General features: G+C 30.5%; 1 protein-coding gene across 1 annotated transcript in view; it reads left to right on the top strand.

Annotated features, from left to right (window-relative positions):
* The first annotated feature begins 2,997 nt into the window (after positions 1 to 2,997).
* The window catches only part of LOC135964242 (pleckstrin homology-like domain family B member 1), a 69,124-nt gene continuing 61,003 nt past the window's right edge, over positions 2,998 to 11,118 (top strand). The window contains exon 1 of the mRNA XM_065516424.1: positions 2,998 to 3,375. The gene's annotated coding sequence lies outside the window, so the exon portion shown is untranslated. The remainder of the gene's footprint in view (positions 3,376 to 11,118) is intronic.

Here is an 11,118-nt window from a genome sequence, read left to right as displayed (position 1 = left end):
CACTCATATTTTATACCAAAAATCGATTTTTAGGATAAACAAACTCAAATATCTTAAATCGTTTATATCTTCGTAAATACTCCGATTTTAAGGAAACTAAGCTCAATCTGTGATCACTCATATTTTATACCAAAAATCGATTTTTAGGATAAACAAACTAAAATATCTTAAATCGTTAATATCTTCGTAAATACTGCGATTTTAAGGAAACTAAGCTCAATCTGTGATCACTCATATTTTATACCAAAAATCGATTTTTAGAATAAACAAACTCAAATATCTTAAATCGTTTATATCTTCGTAAATACTGCGATTTTAAGGAAACTAAGCTCAATCTGTGATCACTCATATTTTATACGAAAAATCGATTTTTAGAATAAACAAACTCAAATATCTTAAATCGTTTATATCTTCGTAAATACTGCGATTTTAAGGAAACTAAGCTCAATCTGTGATCACTCATAGTTTATACCAAAAATCGGTTTTAAATATAAACAAACTCAAATATCTTAAATCGTTAATATCTTCGTAAATACTGCGATTTTAAGGAAACTAAGCTCAATCTGTGATCACTCATATTTTATACCAAAAATCGATTTTTAGGATAAACAAACTCAAATATCTTAAATCGTTAATATCTTCGTAAATACTGCGATTTTAAGAAAACTAAGCTCAATCTGTGATCACTCATATTTTATACCAAAAATCGGTTTTAAATATAAACAAACTCAAATATCTTAAGTCGTTAATATCTTCGTAAATACTGCGATTTTAAGGAAACTAAGCTCAATCTGTGATCACTCATATTTTATACCAAAAATCGATTTTTAGGATAAACAAACTCAAATATCTTAAATCGTTTATATCTTCGTAAATACTGCGATTTTAAGGAAACTAAGCTCAATCTGTGATCACTCATAGTTTATACCAAAAATCGATTTTTAGGATAAACAAACTCAAAAATTTTAAATCAGTAATATCTTTGTAAATACTGCGATTTTAAGGAAACTAAGCTCAATCTGTGATCACTCATATTTTATACTAAAAATCGATTTTTAGGATAAACAAACTCAAATATCTTAAATCGTTAATATCTTCGTAAATACTCCGATTTTAAGGAAACTAAGCTCAATCTGTGATCACTCATATTTTATACCAAAAATCGATTTTTAGGATAAACAAACTAAAATATCTTAAATCGTTAATATCTTCGTAAATACTGCGATTTTAAGGAAACTAAGCTCAATCTGTGATCACTCATATTTTATACCAAAAATCGATTTTTAGAATAAACAAACTCAAATATCTTAAATCGTTTATATCTTCGTAAATACCGCGATTTTAAGGAAACTAAGCTCAATCTGTGATCACTCATATTTTATACGAAAAATCGATTTTTAGAATAAACAAACTCAAATATCTTAAATCGTTTATATCTTCGTAAATACTGCGATTTTAAGGAAACTAAGCTCAATCTGTGATCACTCATAGTTTATACCAAAAATCGGTTTTAAATATAAACAAACTCAAATATCTTAAATCGTTAATATCTTTGTAAATACTGCGATTTTAAGGAAACTAAGCTCAATCTGTGATCACTCATATTTTATACCAAAAATCGATTTTTAGGATAAACAAACTAAAATGTCTTAAATCGTTAATATCTTCGTAAATATTGCGATTTTAAGGAAACTAAGCTCAATCTGTGATCACTCATATTTTATACCAAAAATCGATTTTTACGATAAACAAACTTAAATATCTTAAATCGTTAATATCTTCGTAAATACTGCGATTTTACGGAAACTAAGCTCAATCTGTGATCACTTATATTTTATACCAAAAATCGGTTTTAAGTATAAACAAACTCAAATATCTTAAATCGATAATACGTTCGTAAATACTAAGATTTTAAGGAAACTAAGCTCAATCTGTGATCACTCATATTTTATACCAAAAATCGATTTTTAGGATAAACAAACTCAAATATCTGAAATCATTAATATCTTCGTAAATACTGTGATTTTAAGGAAACTAAGCTCAATCTGTGATCGCTCATATTTTATGCTAAAAATCGATGCGAGGGTTAACTTCCTGCGAGTTGACTGCAGTCTTGTTCCAAGTGTCACAATAAGCCGAACTGCAAGAACACTTTGAAATTCGTAAAAATACCTATAATTTCCACTCTGATACCGAATATAATGGAAATGTGAAGTTTTTATTGGTCGATATTTTTAGCACAAGTTCATATAATTCGAAAAAAGTCTAATTTGTAGGAATTTATTCCAAAATATTAATAAAATTAGTATTTATTTGTTAACGTCATTATTTTGCATTAACTTGGCAGCACTTTGAATAATAATCATTCACAATATACATTATTTAGTGTCTCTACTAAATAGTTTAGTATGTCCACACATTAAATGCTCCCCCTGGTGCTGAATTAGTACACGAAAACACAATTAGGTTTGAGAACACAATAATATAATCTAGACAGAATTGCCATTGGTGTAATTAAAGGTAAGAAAATCAACTAAATTGTGTTTCTCACTGTTACTCTTTGTCTTTCTCTTTCTTAGCTTTTTTCTCAAAAACAAATAAAAGCTAAATTTGTTTTGACATTTGCTTTCGTGTTTCATTTTCGTGTGTGCAAATAAAAACAAAATAAAAGCAGTCTTTTTCAAAACTCCGGCTGCACAAGTTGTTGTTGGTGGCGTACGCGGTTTTTAATTTGTGTTTGAAATTTGTAGAAATTGTCTTTTAAAAAGAAATTGTTTAACAATTAAAAACATTAAGTAATTGCAAAATAATAATCACAAGATAAAAAGTAATAATGAAATATTTGTTGCAAAATTAACACAAAAACAGTATTATAAATTTTAAAAAAATAGGTATTTGGTGTGATGGAGTTGTGTGTGTAAAAATGCCCAAAAACAAAACTGTGTAAAATGGGATTAAAAGAAGATTGATGATGTGATTGCATCTTTGCAAGCAAGACAAAAAAAATTTAAATGAAAAAAAAAAACAAACAAAAACAAGTTTTAATTCAATACTTACGCTTGTTATTAAAATTCGTTGAGCGGATCAAGTTTTAAGGAAAGTTTTGTTTACATTTTTTGTTTGCCTCCGATCGCTTGTTTGTCTTCTAATTTTCAAAAGAATGTGAAGTTGTAGAAATTGTTATTGAAAATAAACTTAAAAAAATCTGACTACATGCATTTTTCAGCCTTGACATGATTTATTTCTAAAATTCGAAAAAAAAAGTGAAAAAGAAAGCAATGATTTATTAGATCTGCCTTAATTCATATCTATTCCCTGTGTAAAAGGGGATTTTTCAAATTTCCAGTTAAACGTGAAACGGCTAATTTATTAAAGGTAAGAAACTATTTATTATTCAAAAGAAATATTAGTATTTTTGTTACCTATTCTTCATTTTTTTTTATTTGTTTTACACACTTCTATTTAAATTGCTTTTGAAGTAGTAGTGCCTACAATAGTTTAAAATAGATCATCAGACAGATGATGTCTGAGTGCATGTTTTTGCTGTTGTTGTTATAGTTGTTCTTATTGTGTTAAACATTAGATATGATTATTACTTTCGATTTACAGACAAGTCAGTCAGTGAGTCCATTTCATACATTGATTTGCCTCCTACAGATTTGTGTTAGAAACAACTACATACATTTATACAACAACACAAAAATTTTATTTTCTTAAAACAACTTAATTTATTGGTGCTGCCATATAAAATGCAAAATCTTATTAGAAATTCATAATATACAAAATGTCCAATTGGAAAAGGAGAAAAAGGCTTTCCTTAGCAGATACAATAACTCCAACTTGAATTGCAGAGGTACTCATATAAATTTTACATGAGTTGTCATTCGGTGACTTCTAGAAGCTATTATTGAGGGTATTATGAAGAAGTTCCGTAGGAATATTGCAAATAATTAACATTAAAATCATAGGGTATGAGTCCGCTAGCGTGTACATGGAAACCTGGAGGATAAATTTTCTCACACCCTTCATTTGAAAATTTTATTCGGTGAAAAAGCCCTCCTTTGGTTAAATGGCTTTGTCAAGAAACAGAATTGACGCATTTGGAGCGATTATAATCCTCAAGCCATTGTCGAAACACCAATTAATCCAGAAAAACTCACTGCTAGGTTCGTTTTATTGATAGGTGGAATCCTTGGTTCATATGTCTTCACTATGCTCAGAACGTTGCAGTTACCGGAGAGTGGTAAAGATAAATTTTTACTAACCTTTTCGTGCCCCAATTGGAAGGCATGAGTATTTCAGACATGTGGTTTTAGGTACCACATGTCACACAGGGAGCGACACAATCAATTTACTGACAGAAACCTTTGGCGAACGAATAATTTCAAGAAATGGATGTTCCTGTGATTTGACGCCATTAGATTATTTACTCTTTGGATATGTAATGTCACTAGTCTATGCAGATGAACCACAAACAATCGAGCACTTGGAAGCGAATATTCGGATCGTTATTGCCGAAATACAGCCTTATTTACTGCTAAGGGCATAAATTATTTCCCATATTTCCGGCAACATATGGATTCCGAGCCAAACGAACTACTCATCTTCTGAAGCCAAGAACGAATCAAGCCAATATCGGATAATGTGTTCCAAAGTGAAGGGAGCGTTCGGAATCCATCGAAACAAATATTAGTCGGACGGGCGGGTGAGGCAAAACTTCCCAACCAATTAATTCTAAATACATTTTAAAAGGTATTGCAACATGTGGTCGATCATTGTCATGATGGAATATTACGGTTTCATGTCTGGCCGCATATCCTGAGTGTTTTTCGGTCAATGCTCGATTCAAACGATTCAACTGCTTTCGGTACAGGTTCCACATGATGGTCTGGCCAAATTTCAGCAGCCCGTTTGATCCCACCAAATACAGAGCATTACTTAAGCGTCATGGATATTTCGCTTTGATATCGATTCTACATACAATTTCTTTCGCTTCGGGTTAACGTAATGGATCCATTTTTCATCGCAAGTAAGAAGTGAAACGGAAAACTCTTGAAGGCAGCGAAAAAAGTACGGCCCAATTAACTGATTGTGCACCAAAGCTTATGGTGAATGTGCTCCATACATTTGCTGCGGTTCAGAAGTGGTGATTTCGACACGAAAACCAAGATGGCCCAAGCCAGCCAAAAAAGTTTGATGACCAAGAAGATTGTTGTCAAACTCAACAAGAGCTTGCAAAGTCATTTTTGAAACGTTTTCGAGAAGAACTATTCATCCAAAAACGAGGAAATTTGGTACGACTTGAAGCCGAAAGACCTTAAAATACGATTTTGCATGTCCGAAATGATGCTTGAACGCTATAAAAGAAAATCATTGTTTGTGATGAAAAATGGATCCGTTACAATAACCCGAAGCGTAAGCGATCGTATGTGATGCTCAGCCTACCAGCAGAATCGACACCAAAGCCAAATATCCCTGGCGCTAAGGTAATTATCTGTATGAGCTGCTGAAATCTGACCAGACCATCACAGGGAACATCACAGGCAACTGATTGTTTTGAAGCGGGTATTGGCCGAAAATCAAGTAGAATATGCGGCCAGACATGAAACCGTAAAAACGATTTAAAAGCGATTAATACTAATAGTCCAGGCCTTGCCCCATCCGACTACTATTTATTTCGATCGATGCAAAACACTCTCTCTGGGATATGATTCACTTCAGAACAGATTATCCAAAATTGGTTTGTTTCGTTTTTTGCCTCAAAAGATGGGCAGTAATTTTGACTTGGAATTTATATGTTGCCAGAAATATGGGAAAAGGTCATAGTAAATAAACGCTAAAAATTTAAAAAAAGAAGAAATAACTGTAAAAGTTACGAGCTCATCAAAGCTTTGCACACTAAAAGTGGTCAACTTTGACACCCTGTATCTCTCCTTGTATTCGAATGGGGTGGTCATCAATTCTATTTTCTGAAAGCAATTTTGTAATCGGACCCGTAATTTAACCCTCCGTTAGTCGCAATCATTTTCAATCGAGACTAGTCGCAATCAAATTGATATCAATAAAAAAAGGTGCGTTTCAAAAATAATCACCCCTATCGGCAATAACATGTGAAATTTTGTTCCCATGAAATATTCATTTTCCTCGAAGGGAAAATTGCTATTGGGAATATCACGATGAACTTTACATTCACAATAGTTGATTTTGTTCGTAACAGCTGTTTATTGTTTACAAAATTCCATCTAAAAATTTCACAACAAGGGCAATTTTTTCATGTGAACAAAGTTGATGAACGAAAAAAGGAAAAGGGAATATATTTCATGTGAAATATTGATTCGCGATAGGGGTGAATCTCTTTACTTTTTATTTCGAAAACATAAAAACAATATTAAATGTATTTAAAAAAGAAATACAAAAAAAATTGCAGTAAAAATATTATTTTATCAAAAAATAGCCTAAAATTTAGGGTGTTTAAAAAAATTTACAATAAAAAAATGTTTGCCTGTATCAATCAGATCAGTTGGGAGTAACGGAGGGTTAAAAAACACAGATATATTACCACTTTTTACCAGTGTGCTGAATTTGAACAGAATTATATTGGTTTTTCGGTTTTCCCTGTAATCCCATTTATTCTAATGTGGCAACTCGGCGGTATACATTCAATAAAAACCAAAACAAATAAAATTTATAAATTACAACAACAACATCTACTCGTCCACCGTTTACACTTCATTATCATACACTCAACTCAATTCACTCCACATTCAATTTCCTTCAATAATTTCTCTGCTCTTCTTGCATTAAACATAAAAAATATTTTTTATTTTTTTTGTAAAAAAAACATTTCATCATAATTTTTTTTTTTTATATTAACAAGAGTATTTATTGTTGTTTTTGCTGCTGTTGTTGTTTCATTTCCCTATTTACGAAACGTAATAATAAAGTTCTTTTTGTTTTTCACACTTTCATCAACATTTCTACTCACACTCACGCATGCTACACACACAGATACGCAATAAAAACAACAACGAAACAAAACATTTATTTATTAATTTCGTTGTTGTAGTTGTTGTCGTTGCTTTTGTTTTTTCGCCCTTCTGCAAGAGTCAGTTTTGCTTTTGTGACGCATTCAACAGGCACATTAATGACTTGTATGAACATTTTAATTACAGTGAAAGCTTTTGTAAGTGGACTGGAAAATGAGAATGTGAAAATGTACATCATTAAAAAACAGGTTGCAGATTAAAGAAATTTATTTGAATTTTAAAATTAATTTATGTTAATTAAATAAATGTGTTGTAGAAAAACATATTTTTTTGTTGGTTCATTTTCTGGAGCATGATTTTTGTATTAAAGAACAAAATTGTAGCATATTAAAACAATTTTATGTAACTGCAAATTCTTTCTCTTAAAATAATATTTGAAATGATTCACTAGGTTGCAATAAAATGTTCTTCTCACTATAATTAATATACATAAATTATTACAAATACATATACTGTCGCCACAACTTTGTTGCACAACACACCCACCTTGATGATCTTCGTCGGCGGTCAGATCTAATTAACCTGTTGTGGAGAGACCTAATCGATGGTTAAGATTAGCTATTGTGTCTTTCGATCTTTAAAATAATTCCAAATACATAATATTTACACATGAATATTTATCTTTACATTGATTTCTAAATCCCACTAAACATTTTTTACCGATTTTGCATACGATGTCGTTACGACATTGTACCACATTCAAGAAAATGTGCAGAAATATCTAATACTATATCTATCAAGTGTCATACTATTCTATCAAGTGTCATACTATTCTATCAAGTGTCAGAAGGATATAGTTGAGAAAATCCTTACATTAGATACGACGTCTAAAATTGTTGACTGGGATCTTTCTATACAAATACACACACATAATTCCATTCTATCGTTAAAACCTGCAAATTGCTTTCTTTTTTCTGACATTTATTTATTTTACTTTATAAATCAACAATTCTGCTTCAAATTACCACCCACTCTGTTTATTCAGCCATATTTAGATTTTATCCGGTTTCCACAGCTGTGACGTTTTACAAACTTGTCACAACTTTTGTTTGCAGACAAATTTTTTTGTTTTGATTTGAAAAAATCGAGTTTTTTTTGTTAATTTATTGATGATACATATCCTCAGAAAGTTTAATCACATGAGGGCTATTTGCGTATTGAAAAATTATTCTTTGGAAAAAATTGATTCGTGTCTGACTTCTTAAGATTTTTGGGGTACCATGTTTCCGGATTCAATAAGTTCTAGTTCAGTTCTAGTTCTAGTTCAGTTCTAGTTCAGTTCTAGTTCAGTTCTAGTTCAGTTCTAGTTCAGTTCTAGTTCAGTTCTAGTTCAGTTCTAGTTCAGTTCTAGTTCAGTTCTAGTTCAGTTCTAGTTCAGTTCTAGTTCAGTTCTAGTTCAGTTCTAGTTCAGTTCTAGTTCAGTTCTAGTTCAGTTCTAGTTCAGTTCTAGTTCAGTTCTAGTTCAGTTCTAGTTCAGTTCTAGTTCAGTTCTAGTTCAGTTCTAGTTCAGTTCTAGTTCAGTTCTAGTTCAGTTCTAGTTCAGTTCTAGTTCAGTTCTAGTTCAGTTCTAGTTCAGTTCTAGTTCAGTTCTAGTTCAGTTCTAGTTCAGTTCTAGTTCAGTTCTAGTTCAGTTCTAGTTCAGTTCTAGTTCAGTTCTAGTTCAGTTCTAGTTCTAATTAAACTTGATAAAATCTTCATTAATACTTATTATGAATTAAAAAAAATCTCATTTAAATAATTTAATTCTTCTAATTGAAACAATCAACTTTCAAATAAATTTGTTTGAATAACTTTTCGAATTAGCTTCCCTCACATTAAATTTATTAATTTAAATCACCCAACTAATTTACATGGAAGAAAGATCACATGGAGTTGCCCAAAAAGGAGGGCATAGTCACCAATGTTACGCCCTAAAGCCAAGAACAGACAGTGCGTAAGGTCGTTCGCTCGCCGTATATTTCTTACAGTGAACTTTTATTTCTTTTGTACCCGCGTTTTGTTCTAAAGTTTATGTGAATGACTGACTGACTGAATGAGTGAATAAATAAGTAAATAAATGGGTTGCCATAAATAGTTTCCCTATTTTGTTATTTACATCCGTTGCCAATATACAAATTACACGAATTTTGTATTGTATTCGAGTGCGCGACGTTGATGACAAGTATGTCTCGGTTTGGTTTTTTCGTTGTTGTTATTCAGTTCTGTTCAGTCGAGTTGAGTTCTCTTAATAAATGACACAAGCAGCCAGACTTTCTATAAATTTTGTCTGTTTTTCAATTCTCCACCATAATTAATATGGACATTAACTGTTTTTTATTATTTTTTATTCATTTATTTATTTTTATTATTCTTTTTGTTGTAGTTTTTCATATGTTTATTTGTGTCTGATTCAGTTCCATTTTTTAACAACAACAAAAAACATTTACATGCACGCAATAAAATATTTATTTTGATTCTAGTTGTCATTTTATAGCGCGGTACACATTGAAAAATATTAAGATTTATTAAATAATTAAGTTTTATGGACTTGTAAATTATATTAAAGAACTAGTTCAATTGAAGAGGTTAAATTCCCAGCAGAGTTTGACAAATTCGGTTCCCTAAAGATGTTGAGAGATTAATGACTTGAGATTTACACAGATCATATAGATCATGTGAATGCTTTTCTTTCTAGAGGAATATTAAAAATGTTAAAAGTGTTAGAAATAATTTATTAACCTGATCTTACTCCATGTAGACTGTAATCATGTCAATGTTGATTAAAATTATACAACTGCACATTAAATTTCTCTCGGTGTTTTCATGCGTTTAGTTTTTTGAGTCTTCCGTGCATGTGTGTTGCTTGCTTTTAATTCATTCATTTAATTCATACATAATCAAAGTAGTGTTTCCGGTTATATTTATGAATGTAAACAGCAATGTTTGTTTGTTTGTATCAATGCGTATGTGTAGTTTAGAAGTAAAAGTTAACAAGTATGTGTGCAAAAGAAATAATTACAAAATTTTTGCAAAGAAATTATAAAAGCATTCATTCAGTATGCTGTCAGAATTTAAAACATCTTGAAACCATTAAAACACGTAAAATTGCGTCAAGTTTTTTTTTAGTTTTTAAATTTCTTCTTTTAAATAAATATGATTGTTTTAGCAATCTTTTAACTACACCTCATAATTACATTTGATGTTCTTATTTAATTCGTTTACTTATTGTTCTATTGTACCGACAAATTTATATCTGCTATAGAAGACATTCAAAGATTGCATAATTATTCGAGTTAAGTGCCTAGAAATTGAGTTTTTTGTTGCGGAAAATTACACATTGTAAGTGGTTTCCTTTACTATTCGCTTTAGTAAATAGTTTATCATGAAGAGAGCCCAGATTACTTTGATTATTTTTTAATAATTACAGGTCATTAACTTTTACTTAAATTCAAAGGTTAATAAATTTGTGTGCATTTTTAACTGATACCAGACGATTTTGAATAGTAAACTCCAAAAATCTTCAATAATTTGGATAATGAGCGTTTAATCGAGAAAAGTAGTTCGATCTGTGATTATTTATAATCAAAAACGCACGATCTATGATCACTTTCTAAAATAATCTGCTTAATGTAGGATTATCTCAAAAAATCTTATATCGTTATCACCTATACAGTCGTGCAAAGAAATCAAAAAACATTAATTATCGATAACTTTGTAAATAAGCGTTTAATCAACAAAGGCGGCTCGATCTGTGATCACCTATATCTTTGAGTCAAAATCAAATTTTCAGACAAAAGACTCAAAAAATCTTAAATCCTCAATAAATTGTGTAAATAAGCTTAAATTATCACTCATATTTATGAACAGAAATCTATTGATCTCTGAAAATTTTAGATCATCACTAAATTTATAAATAACCGTTTAAACAATTAATTAAACTCGATCAGTGATCACTTTTATATCTGAACAACAATGAATTTTTCATGTGAAGTAGTCAAAAATTCTATAATTCTCAATAACTTTGTGCATATGCGTTAATTAAGAAAAACAGCTCCAGAAAAACAGCTCACTTATATACTTGACCGAAAATTTA

Source organism: Calliphora vicina, chromosome 1, assembly GCF_958450345.1.
Source record: "Calliphora vicina chromosome 1, idCalVici1.1, whole genome shotgun sequence".
Classification (NCBI taxonomy): Eukaryota; Metazoa; Arthropoda; class Insecta; order Diptera; family Calliphoridae; genus Calliphora; species Calliphora vicina.
This window is presented reverse-complemented; position numbering and strand designations above follow the sequence as displayed.